This window comes from Hippoglossus hippoglossus, chromosome 3 (assembly GCF_009819705.1).
Source record: "Hippoglossus hippoglossus isolate fHipHip1 chromosome 3, fHipHip1.pri, whole genome shotgun sequence".
Taxonomy (NCBI): domain Eukaryota; kingdom Metazoa; phylum Chordata; class Actinopteri; order Pleuronectiformes; family Pleuronectidae; genus Hippoglossus; species Hippoglossus hippoglossus.
This window is the reverse complement of record NC_047153.1, coordinates 20,955,948-20,973,657: the sequence shown is the minus strand read 5'-3', so window position 1 is coordinate 20,973,657 and position 17,710 is coordinate 20,955,948.

The following is a 17,710-nucleotide window of genomic DNA, read 5'->3' as shown; positions in this document are numbered from 1 at the left end:
GTTGTGTGTTCACATATTGCCAAGTAATTAACAAACTTGTATTGTTTTTCAAGACTTTAATGCTCACATGAAGCGAAATTGTTTTGGTCACTGTAATCATCCTCCTGCTCACGGACCCCGAAGTGAACAACATGAGTCTAATGTAAGATATTTCAAAAGGTCACTGAGGTGTGACATTGCACTAAGAACCTACTGACATCCGCACCTTGTTACTCCAGAGAGGAGCAGAGGACAACAGTGCTGTGGACAGAGAGAGGCTCAGGGGTACAAAGGGCAGCTGGGGGCATTCATTCAATTCAACAACAAGAAAAAACCATTAAAACAATATAAATATTGAATGATCTTAATTTATTGAATAGATTCAACTGATTTAGTAAGTTGAATTAATTTGATTTAATTGGGTAAATTTGACTGTACAAATGTTATATTTGCATTACTTGGGAACTCCACGCACTCTGGTAATGCACAGGCCGTGATGTACCTAACTGACCCTTGAACCTGGCACATGCTAGTTCACCTCTGTCCTCATTTAGCTCAGGACGTTTATATATAAAGTAGCAGATATAAATAGATAAATAAGATCCTCGTCTTGACAGTGGTTCTTCATTAAGTTCAATTCATCATGATGAAATATAATGAGGAGTCCTCATTACAACAAGTAGTTCAGGGCTGTTAAAGCCTCAATCCAGCCAAGGTCCATGCACAGGTTTTCCCTTACGTTGCTTTATTAACTTTCTTATCAGGGCTGGGTGGTCATAGGCTAGATTTAATTGACAGCTCCATCCCTTAAATTCATTGGCTAATCACTGTGTATAAGATGTAGTTGACAACTTTAGACAAGTACATGTGATGGTAATTAGCCCCTAGACGTCAATGACCATCTAGCGACAGTCCTAAAACACAAACCCTGGCTTTGCCCATATTTTCATATTCTTTAGTTTTTTATACATTCATACAATCTACGGTCATTATCTTGAAATAAGAAGTCGAACTCTGGATCTCAATAGAAACTCTTGACATACAGCTAAATAACACTGCTGGTGCTACTGGAAAACATGAATGGGGATGGACTATCAGTCTGTAGCTTTAAAAAAAATTCATAGTGATTCTTGAAAAAGTGAGTGGCCAGCTAAATATACGTCATAAAAAAATATAGAACTTTCTTCTCAACACCTTTGGGCTCCATACTTGTAACTCTAATGTTCTGATCACTTTTGTTTAAAAATCCTGACCTTCACATACAAAAGTATCATAGAATGGTACAGTGTAAATACACACTATCCCACACACATCCGTTTACAGACTCACAAAAGAGAGACTGGTGAAATATTTTTGCACCAGTAAAAGCACCATTAGTTCGTTTAAATTTTAATCAGCCATAGTAAGTGTGCTCCAGAGGACTAGCCTCAAGAGGGAAAATGGCTCGTTTAGGCTAAAGAACAGTCAAGTACTAAAAGTAAAATTGTCATTGTCAATTTAAGTGTTACCCTAATTGTGAAGCATCACAGGCCGTTCCTTCCTGCGGCTGTACAACCACCTCTGCTCCCAGACGACCACAGGCACCAAATATATCTCACTCAGGTTCAACCGTGCAATATTCATTTTCTCTCTGTGCAGTTTCAATATCTTATATGAGCAATTCTTTCATAATCTGTTTGCATTGTATTATTATTATTTCTATCTTTATAACGTAAGCTTACTTAAATAGTACTTTTTACTGATGTCTCATTTGATATGATCTTATCTTCTCTAACAAGGAGCAGTGACTGTTGGAAGTGTTGTTTAAACACAATATAGAGTCATTTTTGTTCCTGTTCCTCCCACTCAGTAATGACTGCCTCACTCTGCAGTGCAGTTCTTTGCAACACTGACTCCACCTTTAGCCAGATGCTTCCTCCGTGAGGCAGGAGGCTCAGGAGCAGAGCTGTGACAAGTGTGTTGTGGACCCTCGCTGGCTTCCCACCTGCAAACTCAGCCACCTGTTTTATTTCTCCCTGCATCACCCCTGCATTATCATTATCCTTCTCATTGTCAAGCTGCAGCATATTGTGTAGCTATACAGTAAAGTTTACATTTACATTTCAATCTGTAAGCAGCACTGAACCAGCAGTGACCCGAGGGTTTCGCACAAAGCAGTAAAGAACATTGTTTAGAGTAATGCATGGTTTGTTTATTGCCAGGGTTATTTATACTTGATGCTAGTGAGGTGCTTTTGGGCCCACATTCCTGTAAAATGTGTTGTGGGATTGCAGCACTCTCCGACCCTTTATTGTTATGGCCATACGCTTTCAGACACAAGGCTTATGGGTGAGCATAGTTGTAGGAACAACGTAGGAGAGTCTCGTTACTTGGCAACCTCTGCGTGTCATTGCATCCGTCACTGGCGATAATGGCAGCCATAACTGCTATAGTAAAAATAAAAATCACAGCTTGCAGGTTTTGATGTATGAGATGGAAACTGCTGCAGTGAAAACAGCTCCTTAGTGTGATCTACAGAGTGCATCACTAATATGCTTTACATTGCTAATGCAAAGGACTGTCAGGGTGGAGTATGATGTATGTATCCATGCTGACTAAAGGCTTATCACTCATCAACAGGGTACATGCGAGGCCCCCACCTTGTGGGGTTTACACCGGAGGCTCATAAACTGGGAGTATCGAGATGAGGTCTTCTCTAAGTATTTCACTATGGAGCAGTCACATCAACAGGAGAGCTTGACAGCACTCCATCATGCTTGATAGTCAGATGGAGAGACGTACTGTGCGAGTAGATGAAGTTCAAAACAAATCAATAAAAATACAAGCATGAAAAATGCTTCTCAATATGGGATATCAAAATGCACAGTCAAGCGGTAGGGTGTGGAAAACAGAGCACGGGAAATTATAAGAATGGGTCTCGCACCTCTTCCCCTCCACTCGCCTGACCAGCTGGTACATTGTGAGGAAAGATACAGAAAACAAAGGGGCAGAGGTTAATTACATGCTTGAGATTCATTGCCAGCTCTGAATCATTCTGCAACCCTCTGATCAATTTGAGATCTTTGCAATCTTGGGGGAAACCTTGAAGAAAGTGCACACGTGAGCCTTCAGACGTCATTTTCAATTCCGTTATTTCCCATCTAATCCAGCCAATAATAGGATGTTTGTTATTGGGTCAAGTTGGAAGCATCTGAAAGGCAGAACAATTAAAAGAAAACAGAAAACTGCTACGCTGTTTTTCTTTCTTCATCAGCTTTCGTCTGCCTGCAATCTCACTGAGGCTTGCAGGAGCAGCCCCGGCTTGACCCTCATTTTCTGTTTGTATTGTGAAGCCAAGGTTTGGTTCCTGCCCAGCCCCTTGGAGAAATCCCCTGCACCTTTTTATCAACGGATCTACTAGGGAGGCAGCTTCAGACATCCTCGAGATGTCTATTCCAGGTTCCAGAGTTGAAAGAAACAGGGATCTGAGGCCGGAATATGCAGATCAGAGGTGTTTCTATCTCTGACAGAACATACACGTTCCCCTTTTCTTTTTTTCCCCTCTATTTTAGAATAATGATTGTGCATGAAAAGTCTCATTTGAAAGCATCAACACCGGTTGCTATTGTGGGTAAATAGCAATCTGTGTTTCTGCTTCGAGTCAGAAAAGAATGAAAGTTTATGGTCTAGTTGAAGATATGAATACACAATCTAAAGGTGCAAAATGTGCTCCGTGGTGCATCGCTGGCCAATTTGGAGCATAAATCACTGCCTCAGCTGGTTTTCACTGCAGATTTATCGCTGTCACTGCTGATATGAGCACTAAACAAGAGCAAGCATATTTCTAAAGGCTGCTGCAACACACTGCACACACAAACCTGAGAGGAAACATCATTCAACCAGAGCAAAGTTTGTGTCAAACCGCTAAAAGCAGCGTTAGTAATGTGTGTGAGGTCGGTGCTGCCAGTTGAATCATGGAATTTACTTGTAAATAATATTGAATGAACCTTTACCCTGCTATGTGCAGAGGTCCCTGCTCATTTAGACTGAAAAAAAGAAAACTGTTGATCAACTTTGAAAACATTACTTCAGTTGGTAACACAAAAATGAATTGTATTTTTCAAACAAAAATGTTCAGGTGTGTTGACATAACTTGTTAATTTCAAGTCAAATAAACTTCACCTACTACCACCTCCGCCAAGAAGATTATGCTTTTGTTTTGTTTGTTTGTCTGTTAGTTGGCAGGATTACGAAAAACGACTGGACAGATTAGCATGCAATTTAGTGGAATGGGTCAGAAAAGAACACATTACATTTTGTTGTGGATCTGAAAAAAATTTTCTTTCACTTTCTCTGCAGCGTTGCTCAAATGGCAGTAGCAGGGGTGCAAGTGCATGCACACAAACGTCACTCTCACACGCGACAGATTCCAAGTGACAGGTACACAGACTAAAGAGTGTAAGTCCAGTTCTTGTATCACAGAAAGAACTGCCACTTGCAGCTGAAACTATGAGATCTGACTGTCTGTGTGGACAGTAACAACTCTATGGCCAATGAATAGTACTGCACACAGATAAACAATGCAGGAGTGGAGCAAAACACCACTTTCGAGATCTCGTTTCTTATTATGAGAAGCGTACAAACATTTTTGTTTCATTATGAAACTGAATCAGGACAAATTAGATTATAGTTGGCCGCCGCCACGGATGAAATAATTAATGGAAAACACTGCTCTGACATGTCAAGATAGGGCATTAGCCTTGGCAGAGGTACAAACTCTCAGAGTGTCCTTTCACTTCATTTGTGTGTTATGAATTGAAGAAACGTTTTGAGATGATATTTTCAACCATTTTCATTTTTCAGTACAGAATGAGCAAAGTCATATGATGTATTTAAGAAAACTATTTGACTTTGCTCGGGAGGACACGATGACATGTTGAAAGGCTCTATTTTTATTTAATTTCTTTTAGCAGCATCCCATCTCAGACTTTCTCAGAGTTTTCCGGCTGGGGAAATTTATAGAGTGTCATTGTCCTAGAGAGAAGACCCAGAGAACCAAACAGTTGAATGAGGCCACGAGGACACTACAGCCCAGTACGATTTCAGCGCCCTCCCTGAGCTGAGATGATTATGCAGGCAACTCCCTGGGCCCCGAGCAGCACCATAAAGGTTATTAGAGGTGCTCCAACACTCCACACGCAGCCATATGGAAGAGACCGTGGACAGATGAGTTTTTAAGTGCCGCATTGTGGAGCCAATCCCTCACAAGGGGTCGGGATCACTTCTATACCGCTAGTCAGCAGAATTCAATACAGCACAAACACTTTCACATTCTCTTATACAAGTTTCTAATCTCGGCCTGAGCTTTGCCTTTTCACAGCGCAGCCACTATCAGCCCATCTATGTGGTTCCCACCAAGAATCTGAGTAGCTCTTGCCAAAGAACTGTGTGCAGGGCCTCTGGAGACGGAGAGAAATCAATACGGGATTGACTCTCTCTCCTTCTCACTGATCCTCCCAGGTTCAGACATGTAAAGTCATTTTCTTTGCCATGAAGGTGTTTATAGGGAGTGCAGCCTACTGCTGGCCAGCCTGGACCAATAAGTCAAGAGGAATTGTTAATTGCTCGTTAAAGGAATCTTCATTTGGAAGACCAATGACCCAAAGCTAAAGGGCAATGAATCTCTATCTGAACAACCTCTGTGCCCTGTCCGCAACTATTTGGTGAACCTAACATGCAATCACATATGTGTACAGATAAGATCAGGAATAGGGTTTCAAAAAAGACCGATTTTGGTCTTGTTGTGACGTTATGTTATATCAGTAATCACTGGCATTATTACCTCCCCCAAGAAGACTATGTTTTTCGTCATTTGTGTCCCTGTCTGTCCGAAACTACTCCATGGATTACCACAAAATTAGGTGAAAGGATGAATTGTAGGTCAGGAAAGAACCCATAGAATTGTGGTAAAGATTCAGATCAGGGGATGAATCTAGGAATATTTTTTAACTTGGTTTAACATTGTGGGATTTTGCCATTTATTTACATATTCCTTGAGTTCTTAGAGAATAATGCATGGATTGTGATAGAATAAAGTCAGGCTTGTTTAAGGGACAGCTATTTATGAGTGGGTGCAATACGGTGCAGATCAAAATAAAAGTCCAGATCTTATAAAAATGAAATGTGTTCTCATGAGGGGAATGTTGGGCCTTGACTGAGGTTTGCATCCTGCATTACCTCTTTTATTTTATTTATTTGAACGATAATGGCTTTAATAATGTTTTGCATGCAGTTGTTGGTACTGCTACATTGCAGCATTTGGAATCTGAGTGTGAATACTGAATGTTGGCCGTTTGCTCCCAGAGTCCCCAGACTGTGGACCAGGTGAACCAGAGACTCACCCCTCATATCATTGTGGACTTGAATTTACTTCTTCCACCTGGTGCTTCAAATGATCTTGTGACCTAATGACCCTGAACAGAAATATGTGAACACAACGGAAAATTAAAGAACACGTTACTGTCGACGCGTTCTTTTCGGCTCTGTATACTTTGTATTGTTGGATCAATTTATTACCCATAAACATGGGGGGGTAATCGATAACTAGGCGTCTATCCGGGAGATTTACTTTGACAACAGCCCCTCTGAAAGCACAACAACATCAGAGTGAGATATTCCAGCTGTCCTCCCTCGGGCTAACCTTTTTCAACTCATCACGGCCTCATTTCAAAACATTGTATTATTGCACAGCAGTTGCAGCCCCAGCTGAATACGGCCGATATCTCTAACGACATTCTAATGTGCCCTCACTTCACCAGCTGAAACAAACAATCAGCCCTCATTAACAATTCACGCTGACATTTCCTGTTGGCTAAGCAGAGCATAGCTCTTCTCTGCAATGAGCCTGGATTTACTGTGCCAGGGTTCATTTCCCACTGAGAACGCATCAGCTTTTCTTAGCATTAACTACAATAGAGATTTCTGAAGGGTTTTTCAAAGCAGTTTCTCTCATTTGTAAATCTGTTGAATACCACTTCTGATGGTGTTAGAGTCAAATACATTTTTGGACCCAGAACGTAGAACATAGACAGGAAGAGTCAGGAAGTTATGCTCTTGAGAGAGATGGAGAAAGGGAGGCTGCTTGGTGAAGTTTCGGAGTAGCCGGTGTGGTCAAGTGGGGCAGAAAATGCAGTCTTAGGATCGGATGAACTAGAGCCAATAGTTTGGGTTTCAAAACAAGAAAAAGGGGGAGAAGTAGTGGGTGTCAAATGTAGCAGGCGAATCTGACGCGAAGGTAAGCCAATAGGATGGAGCAGATGATCACAAATACCTCTATACACCAAAATAGGCAGGTTTATGTATAATATATAATATATATATATAAATATATATTTTGTAAACCTGCACAAAAAAAAAAGGTGATTGACTCCTTTCCCATTACTAGTAGATGGGTTTGATTTTACGTTTTTTTCTCCCATGATGAGACTTTACAAAAACACTGGCACTATCTTGTCAGTTTTGCATCTTGCACAATGCAAAAAAAACGATCGCGCATTGTGAAAAGCAATAAGTACACGAACGTTCATGGCTATTTATGTGCCAACACCCAGAAGTTCAATACACGTTGTAATTCTGTTAATGCTGCACCATCAGAGGATAGAGGCTAAGGGAACAAACCAGCTGGTCGCGGTATTTGTGACACTCTGATATTGAAAAAATGGATGTGGTGGTGGAGTTGATAGGTGAAGACTTGCAGCTCTAATGGGGGGTTTGCGGGGGAATGCACCACGTAGCCACACCCATCTGGCCCTCACACACATCTATTCACACACCTAAACTGGAACAAAGACAAACCACATAAACCACAAGGGGCGGGAGAGCGAGATGAAAACACACGGAGAAGGGGAGAAGGCAGCCTAACCCTGACAGATGGTGAGGTTGCCTACCCGGCCTACTCTCTTTAGGGTCCCATCTGTTTGGATATGGACTCGAACCTGCGTAAAGCTCCCTGGCTGCCTTTTAATGGAATCAGACGGTTACGATTATATTTGTAGCAAGGACCTTGGTTCCTCATACAAGCAACAGAGTGCATTAGAGGCTTTTTTAAAAATCTAAATGTCTGATTTGCTTCCACCAGTTTAATATTTATATGAATAGCTTCATGGATCCCATTTGCACCTGGGATTGAACCGTTTCTCTTATCCAGATATTACATATGATTTTAACCTGATTACATTTTCACCGTGACACCCTCACCAAGGAGGTTATGTTTTCACCCCTGTCACTGGTTTTGTATGTTTGTTGGTGTATAAGCAAAATGTCACAATTACAATAGAATGGATTTCAACGAAACTCCGTGGAAGGATTCATTTGGGGCCAGGAAAAAAAAACATTGAATTTTGGTGTGGCTCCAGATCAGGGCACAGATCCAGGATATTTTTTTTCACTTATCTTTTCAACTTTAACATTGCAAGGCGTTTTCACAGTCCTCCCAGGGAATAATTCACGGATCTTGATGAAAACAATCAGATATATTTAGGGAACTGATATCCATGACTGTGTGAAATTTGTTGCAGCTTGATCGAATTTAAGGGGCCCGTTGGGCCTTGGCAGAGGTATCCACTCTACTCAGTGCCAGTCTAGTATTATTTTGTTTCTCCAGTGTCCCAGCCGTTCATTTACACTTGTACATTCATGTGGTCACGCACTATCCAACTGCAATCTGATCACCTAAAACATATGGTAATACCAGGTGTAAGTGGTGTAATTGTTGCAGACACATTAAGACCAGTCTGTCCTTTATTATGCCATTAACCACTGTTTTATTCACATCCTGAATTCCAACATCAAACACATCCTTTTTAAGACCATATGCTTACGTTCAACTTTACATTAAATTAATGCAAATTTCACCCTTTTTTTTTAGCGGCAACACAAAACACAAATGAGATGCTGACTCGCCACTAACAAGGAGCCCAGAGGAGTCCTTTTTTGTAACACCAGCGCACAGACTATATCAAGGACAGTCACTCCCCATTATGCTATTAAAATATCATTTTTATGAACCATAAAACATTTTAAACCCCCCTGATAGATCCTCAATCAGTAGCAATGACTTAGCAGTTAGAGTGAAAAATTAAAATGACAGAATAATATGAGAGTCTACCTAATCATCTATTATTTGTCAGTATATTACAGCCCCACCTAAACCCTAATTGTCCTGTTACAGCAGATTGTGGTTTTATCTGTAATATGGAGACATTTCTGCGAATGTATTTCTCCGGAAACTTTATATTAAACAGATGAAAATAACTTTTCTAAGGGAACTCTATAACCTTCCTGCATTTACTGTATGTCAGAAACATAGACTTTATATGAAGATGGATGACAAGTCTCCACATCCTCCCAGTATCCAGAAATTAACCTAAAATATCCCAGACTATGAACACTGCCATCCTCTGCCGACAACATCATTTAAAGCCAGAGTCTGCCCAGTAGCGATCGGGTCCACGGACCTGCAGTATCGACGTCTGACACATACAATTGACCAATCACGAGTGAGTCTTGCCTGTTAATTATGATGTTTGACCCCATTTTTATGGCATTAAATAACTCATTAAAACCAAACCTAACATTAAAATTAGCACTTGATCATACATCAGTGTGATAAATACCTCAAATGACAGTAACCATCATTGAGATTGATGAATTGTCTGATTGTGTACTTTAACCAATGTCCCATTCACTAACATGAATTAGGTAGGGGTTATGACCTATATTGCAGCTAGCCACCAGGGGGCGATCAACAAGCTTTGGCTTGACTTTTGGGGGCTTTCATGTGGACCATATTTAAATAGAGTCTATGGTCAGAACAGCCTGGTCACTCCCTAAACCTGATGTCACTCTGTCCATCAGAGCTCGCTGATCTCCATATTCACTAAAGACAATAAATAGATCCCAGCTCCAGTGAACTATTCTATTTCTTTCTCCTTGTATATTTACCTCAGGAATAATCAGCAGACCGTTAACTTCCTCCCTTTTCACTGCCTGTGCTTTAGGTGGTTTAGAACTTGACAGTAAATCTAGTGTGAAGACATGGAACACCATTGTAATTACTAGTCTTTAAAGCCCAAATTTGAAAAGTGGGAGTTAATGATTTGAGATGTATTATTCCTGAATTAGCAGAGACAATTTCTCTCTAAATGCTCAAGGTGTAACAACCTCAAAGACTCCATTATCTCAATTGTTTTCCTCTCTGCATAACTCAGCCAATACCTAAAATTTAATTCTGTGCAGTTCAAGGTGAACGAACAAGGGAGGCATGAACAAAATGAACAGGTCCTTCTGAAGTAAAGATATGTTGGCATTCGAATCAACAAATACAAAAGAAGTTAAAACTTTATATTTCTGTTGGATATGTGCACTCATTTAATGACTTGAGTCATACAGATAAATAATTGGATATTTTATTTGTTTATTCTTGAGAGAGTCAGATGGAAATATTGGTACCACTTTAAGGTAACACTGGCAGCTAACAGAAAGACTTTACAGGTTATACAAGATTTTGAACATTAATATATCGGCAAACTGAAAGCTATTTTCAATTTACTAGTGTAAATGTAATATATAATGTTTAATAGCATCCTGACCTAAGTGGAGAATACAATTACACTCCCTCTGTGTGAGTCAACCATGCTTCTCTGTTCTCTGTTTTGGGAGCTGATCCAGCCGCCCATGCAGTCCGGTCCCCCCCCTGTGAACTCCCCTCATGTTTATAAAGCGAGATGGCAGAGTCTACTAGGAAACATTCAGGTGAAAGCGACCTTACAGAATCTCCTCCACCAAACAAACCATATTGTTTGAAAACAGCCTCCGACAATGAAAGAGATGAGGCGAGAATCCAAATTGGTTTGACCTTTCCAAGATGGGAAGCTGTATATGTTATAAGCTGTTAAAAGGCTCCAAGTTGACGGAATAACAAAGCACCTTTTAAAACCTACCTGGTATCAAGAAGCAGTGTGGCAAGGTGACATTAACTTCATCAATGTTGACATGCTACAAATCATTAGATCAGTTCAATGTAACTGTTAGATTCAACAACTCATTTAATTTTAAAGAGACCATGAGCATTAAAGTAGGATTAATTCAGATTTACTGGCATTGTAAATCAGCAAGTAAATGGTGTTGACTCTGTACCTTTGAAGCTGTCATGAAGTCTATATGTCCCTCTAGCTATGGTGGACTCCTGCTTGTTTTCATTTTGCTTCCCACAAATTGAACAAGTAGTTCTGTCGAGTTTTACCATGGGATGGCGGAGTCAAGACAGCCAACTCTTTCCTGAACCACAGTAAGGAGGCCTCTGGTATTATGCTAGAACGCTTGGCCCGTTGGTGGTAACAGTTAAACAGTGTAGACCAACTCTGAAGTAGAGAAAGGGGCACAACACTAGCTTTTGATCATTTTAAAGAAATTGCATCAGTCCAACCACCAGCCATCTCCCACCACCCAACCACCCACCCTCAGGCAGGGAGGGAGAACAGCACAAACACTCAAGAGAAATATAAACCAGGAATCAGGGTCATCTAACTCTCAGCAATAACACTAATGAAAAGCATATTTCCATCTCAAAATGAGCATTCGGTATTCCTATAAGTTGAGACCGTTGACAATTGCTGACAGTGGCTGCATTCGATAGTCTGATCTTTGTTGATCATTGATTTTTCTGTCAATTCCATAAAGCAAAGTGGAAGAATCACTTCAAGACAATTTACCTGCCTTCTCCTTGGAGGTATTACTCACTACTTATGCAACAAAAACCAACGATCATGGAAGTTGTCATCTGTATTCACAGGAGTTAGTCAGCCAGAGAGTGACTTCTGCATTTTCGTACTTTATACCTTACGTTTCCTGAGGCTGTGCATGTGTTCCGCTGTCAGGGATCCTGTCACATGTGAAAACTAAGATGAGTGTGCGGATAGCTGGGGTAATGGTGATGGTGCATCGCCCGAGGGGGGAAGCTCCTTAACGTAGCCAGTGTACCAGCGCCATCTCCTCTCCTCATCGAGATTAATGACCCAGATATCCATTTAAGCCAATGGACGAGCCCGGACTACAGCGTGCCACAAATCATCAAGTCTTTCACCGCAGGTAAAGGCAACTCATCCTCGTTCTTTAGACAGTGTAATGTGGAACAACTTAATGACTTGTGACCCCTACATCATAACGCTGTGTGACTGGGACACACTTATACTGGTGTGTACACAGAGTAGCTTTCTAACAGAGCGCAGGGTTTTTCGTATTTTATTTATTGCAAAAAAATATTCTTAAGGTATTTCTGCCTAGGCTTACGGTGTAGACAGCGGATCTCCAGGCCAAGACTGTCTTCAATTCACCCTACACTGTTTACAGTCCGACTTGTTTCTTTCAAGTCGAAGACACAAATAGTGACACTTTTGGTTGGTGTTTTAGGTCCAGACAGTATCTCTATTAACAGCTATCCATAAATGAATGCAAATAAATCAAAAAGCCAATAGCTGATGCATTTCAGTCAATGTGTTCCACCTCTGTTGCTCTCTCTCTCTCTTGTCTCTCTTGGTCGAACAGAAACAGAAACCAGAAGGGTCCTGGCACCAACATCTTGTCCCTCTCCTTCAGATTCTGTGTATTCACATGCACAATCTGTTTGTAGAGATTACGGTATCTTGGTAATTGCTGGCAATTGGTGGCTTTGGGGCAGCATCTACATGCTGAAGTGTCCTTGGGCAAGACACTGAATCCCACATTTCTCTTGATTCAGTCTTTCAGTCATGCTGCCGGCAGCATGTGAATGACTGATAGACAAAAGTGCTAGATAAGACTAAGTGCTGTGTGAATGTGTGCGTGACTGGGTGGATGCTCTACTACAGAGTGATTAGAGAGGGTGTTCACACTAGAAATGTGCATTATATATAGATCACTTTCAACTTTTAAATATGTACGTTACCTCTATTCTGGCAAAAAGTTGTGCTATTGAACAGAAACATGTGAGAAGTTGTTTTGCTGATGCAAAGCAAAAAACTAACCAGAATGACACTCGTGACGCACATCTCTGCCCCATTACGAAACCACATTTGAATTTACTAGGTCCAGATTTTTATTTGGATCTGCAGCTAATTTAATACACTCATTAATATCAGTTGCCTAAGTATGTCGGGTTGTTTTAATCAAGATCCATGAATTATTGTCTGAGAAATCAACGAAAATGTTGAAAAGCACCCTATCTCAGAATGTTAAAGAAGTGAAACAAAAATCCTGCTTCTATCCCCTGATTTGGGTCAAGCCCCACCCCTTAACAGAATTTAATGGAAATCGTTTTTTGTGAAATCCTGATAACTGTCAAATAAACGCAGATGAAAACATACCCTCCCTGGCGGAGGTAATAATGGGGTCATTACTGCATTAAAATTATTCAGAGGAGAATATGAAATGAAGTAATGTTTGTATTGCACTTGTGTTGGATTCCTCTTGAGGAAAAGCATGAATTTATAAACTGTCCATGTCTTCCTCTCAAGAGGAATCCAATACAAGTGCAACACAAACATTACTAACAGTCAGTGGTAATACTGTTAGAGCAGAGGCCTACAGAGAATTACTGGTGGTAAAGTTCAGATAGTGTAAACGCATAAGTAAATAGGTGTGTTGCTCCCCAGGCACAGTTAGAGATACTTCCTGTTGATAAAATACTGTCCTATCATATCATATTAGGACTGACATTACTCTCAGTTCCCGGAGTTGGCCTCAGGCTCTCCGGACCTGTGGTGTATGGGAAACCGGATGCAATCTATTGCATCAGTCAGGAAAATGAATTTCAGTGCATTACATAGAGGAATGGACACATCATCATGACAGCCATTGTCAACTAATGTACTGTAAGTTTTTGACACTTGGTGTCGTAGTAGCCACCGTGACAGAAAATGTATTGCACAGTGTCTGATTTCTTTCCAGGAAAAGAAAAAAAAAGATTTTCCATATGAACCCAAGTCGACCCCAGAGTTGATTAATTTAGATTTATACTTCTATGCATCTGGATCCCATAGCCCCAGAGATAATCCGCTGTGGAGAAGGTTATTTGAGCAGGCTAAGTTTCCATGGTGACACACCTGACGTGAAAATGTGCCCAAGGTTCATTCAGATTACATTTTTCCTAATAATCTGGCTTCAGGAGGCAGTCCTGTTAATTCAACCAGAGGGATGAAAAATGGGGAGAAAAGGAGCAACAGCTCAGCTCAGTTCTGAATAATAACCTAATATGACATTTAATTTTTTCTAAATTTGAATTAAATTTAGTGTCAATGCCTGTAGTTGTCCAGATATTTCACTTAATGACAGATGACAGACTTAATGTCATAGCAGGAATCGTTTTTTTCTGCTTTTTTGGATGAGTGGAAATGTAGATTGTAGAGTGAGGCTCGAGACGCTGTAACGCCACATGTCCGTTTAGAGAACAACACTTAAGCTATTTGGTGGAAAGCAATGAAAGTGCACTCTGTAACCATCTGCCACCGGGTTCCACTCTCTATACTCTGCCGTCTGCACAGAAAACAGAAACAGGGCCAGACTGTGGCGACTTAACGTCCAACCTGAGACGTAGCTCTCACGTCCCTGCCTGGTTATCTACGGTCAAAGACCGAGGTGTGTGCCCACATCTTAGAGTGTCACAACTGATATTTGCAAGTCTGACAACCTGCCCGAATCCCAAAATGTCACGCTGCCCAAACACATGCACACTCTCATGCATGTATAAATATATACTTAACCCTGCAAACAACACAGGCAAGAAAAAAAAAGCCAATGAGTGAAAAGCCAACTCACATACAGCGTGTGCAAGGTGGCGCTGTTCCAGTGATTAGGATTAATAGCTAAATTGTCACCGCAACAGCTACGGCTGAGCGCCTGCATATATAAGATTATGTTCCACTCCATGAAGCTGTGTGACGCTGGTGGTGGCAGCACATTCACACGAGCCACATCACTGTCAGCTGGCCTCATGCTACACAGTTTTATGTGGCATTACAAACATTATTGGCAGGCTGTCCATGACCCTACCTTAGCGTTAACAGAAGGAAACCGGAGGGGCTCTTAATTGTTTCTGGTTTTAATCAACTGTAAATGAGGTGTCAATCATATCAAATGTCAGGAGAAATAGCCCATGAACCAACTCGGAGAGGGTTTTATTTTCCCATCGAGATTCCTCCCGTGCTCAGCTAAAGAGGTATTTAACAGTTCACTCCTGACTTAAAACCCTGTAAGCCGCGGTGCAGGAGACGGAGCCAGCGTTTACCTCTCAGCCAGGCTATAGGTTGGTCAGAGGTTCCCTGGATTCAGACCGAGCAGAGGCCCAAAGCTGTAATTACATGTGAACAGATGGCCTTGCAGGAGGACTCCCCTCCCTCCATTCCTCCCTCTCCCAGACCCTCTATACCTGCAGCGCTGTGAGCTCTCGCCGCCCTCACAATGTTGTTCCTCATGGATTATTGTCCATGGTAAATGCAGGGCTGGCAGCTCGGCTTCACAGTCGGGGGAAGCGGCTGCGTTACCAGGGAGCAATGAGCTCCATCATGGAAACAGCCGAAGACATCACGCCCTCCCTGGCTAACAATCTGTGAGCACCATATCAAATAATGTGAGTCCTTGGGCTGCATGTTGTGTTACTGCGTCTACACACAAACCACGGAGAGATCTGAAAATTCCCAAAGGAACGGCATCCCTTAATCCAAAGATGTAGTAGGTATCCTGTTCTCACTGGGTATAAAATGGAAAATATTTACTTTTCCTGAGATTTTAAACAAGAGCTGCGTTCACAGACTGCAGCTGCAAGAAAAGAAAAATGCAGTGCAGAGTGGAAAGGCGTTTTCTGAGAGTTCTGTGGACTCCCATGAGATAGCGATGGAGTGGGATAGATGCTTGCTGCTCTAACCATGTCCTTTGTTCTCTGTTTGAAATGCAGGTGATTTATGAGAGAAGGATATGAATAAAGCCTCTGTTGTGTTTCCCTGTGAATCTGTGACCTGGTGGAGAAAAAGGCACAAAGATATATGTCAGGCCAACTCTGTGCAATTTGTCAGACGGGGACGATGCACAGAAAGAAGACAGAAGACAAAAAACAGGCAGAGACCCCTGGAGAATACACTTGTTAGTTAAATAAGGCCCCATGCCAATAACTCGGGGCCACTGCATAAATGATTCAGGGGCCCTGCAGTTTCACAAACAGGAGACTGCAGATATTTCCTCTTTTTTTTGGCCCCAGTCGAGCTGTTTTCAATGGCCCCATTTCTTGTTTTGAGGGTGTTTGATAGAGATAGTGCAGCTCTGGGCTTTAAAAATGTAATGATTTGTCAAATCAAAGTGATATGTTTACCATTGAGCGATCCGTTCACCAGACTCTAGATGCATGAACTTCCTTTTAATCAAAGGCAGCAAAATGACACTGTGCGCTGTCGACTGAAAACTGCACCCAGATGACTGTATCGCAGGAGGAAATAAATTATGTTTCCCCTCCCTCCCTTGTCATGTGTGTTTGTTATAAAACTGTCAACCAGCAGAAGCAATTACAGCATTGTTTGTGCCCACTACACACTGACGGTTGGTTGCTCCTTGTCATGGTTCACTTCAACATCTCATCCATCAGGGTCGAAACGCCAGGGCTGCCGTCCTGCACGCCGCTACAGAGGTCGCTGCAGAAACCTCCCGCTGTATCTAATGACAGTGGGAGGTTTCTGCAGCGACCTCTGAGATCACACCTCGTGCCTCTCTGGTGGGGCGTTACTTAGCGCTCAACAAGTACGGCGTCCACCTGCGTGCTTTAATGGTCGGCTCTTTTGCAATGTGGCTGTGGACCTGCTTCCCCTGTGTTTAACAGCAGGAGGAGGAGCAGGCTCCCCGTGCCCAGAGACACACAGAGCTGTAATTACACTTACAAGTGAGAGAGGGCAGGGCAACTGTACACACACAGGACACACACACACACACACACACACACACACACACACACACATATATAATCACATATTTTATAGATCATGATACGATTATACATCATGAGTAATACAACATAGGAACTGTACATCCACATGCAGGTGTTATCTTTCTTACAGCACCGTCTGTATAGTTCACACACACACACCCACGCACACACCCACACACACACACACACACAGCACTGGTGATTTATAATAGCAGTGAGAGGAGAACAGGCAGCAGTGAAGGAGAGGGAAGAGGAAGGCCATGGGGAGATGAAGTTGGGTGGAGACATGGACAACTTGTCACACTTACTCTGGAAACTGCGTGAGTGGAATCAACTTCCAAGGAGGAGGAGTCCAGAGAAGCTTCGGCTTACATCCACCCAACTCTGCTCATTTGCTGCACCAGATATGTCAGTAACGAGAGCCCCCTTTCATTGAAGTGTACCACTGAGACACATTTATAAATGTTACTGGCTATACCTGTGTTTGACAAGATAAACATCCAGCAATGTATATTATGGCCGAATATATACAGTTATGAAATTATTATATTTCAAGATTCATGATCTTTATTGTCATCACACTCAGGTACAATGAAATTGTAAGAGGCTTCTCTCTCCTAGTATAGGGACACACCTCTTAATCATCGAATTGAGGTGTTTCAACCATTGCCATTGGTTGGACCAGCTCCCTTAGTTGAAGTGAAGGGGAATTTTAATGCTTCAGCTTACCAACACATTTTGGACAATTCT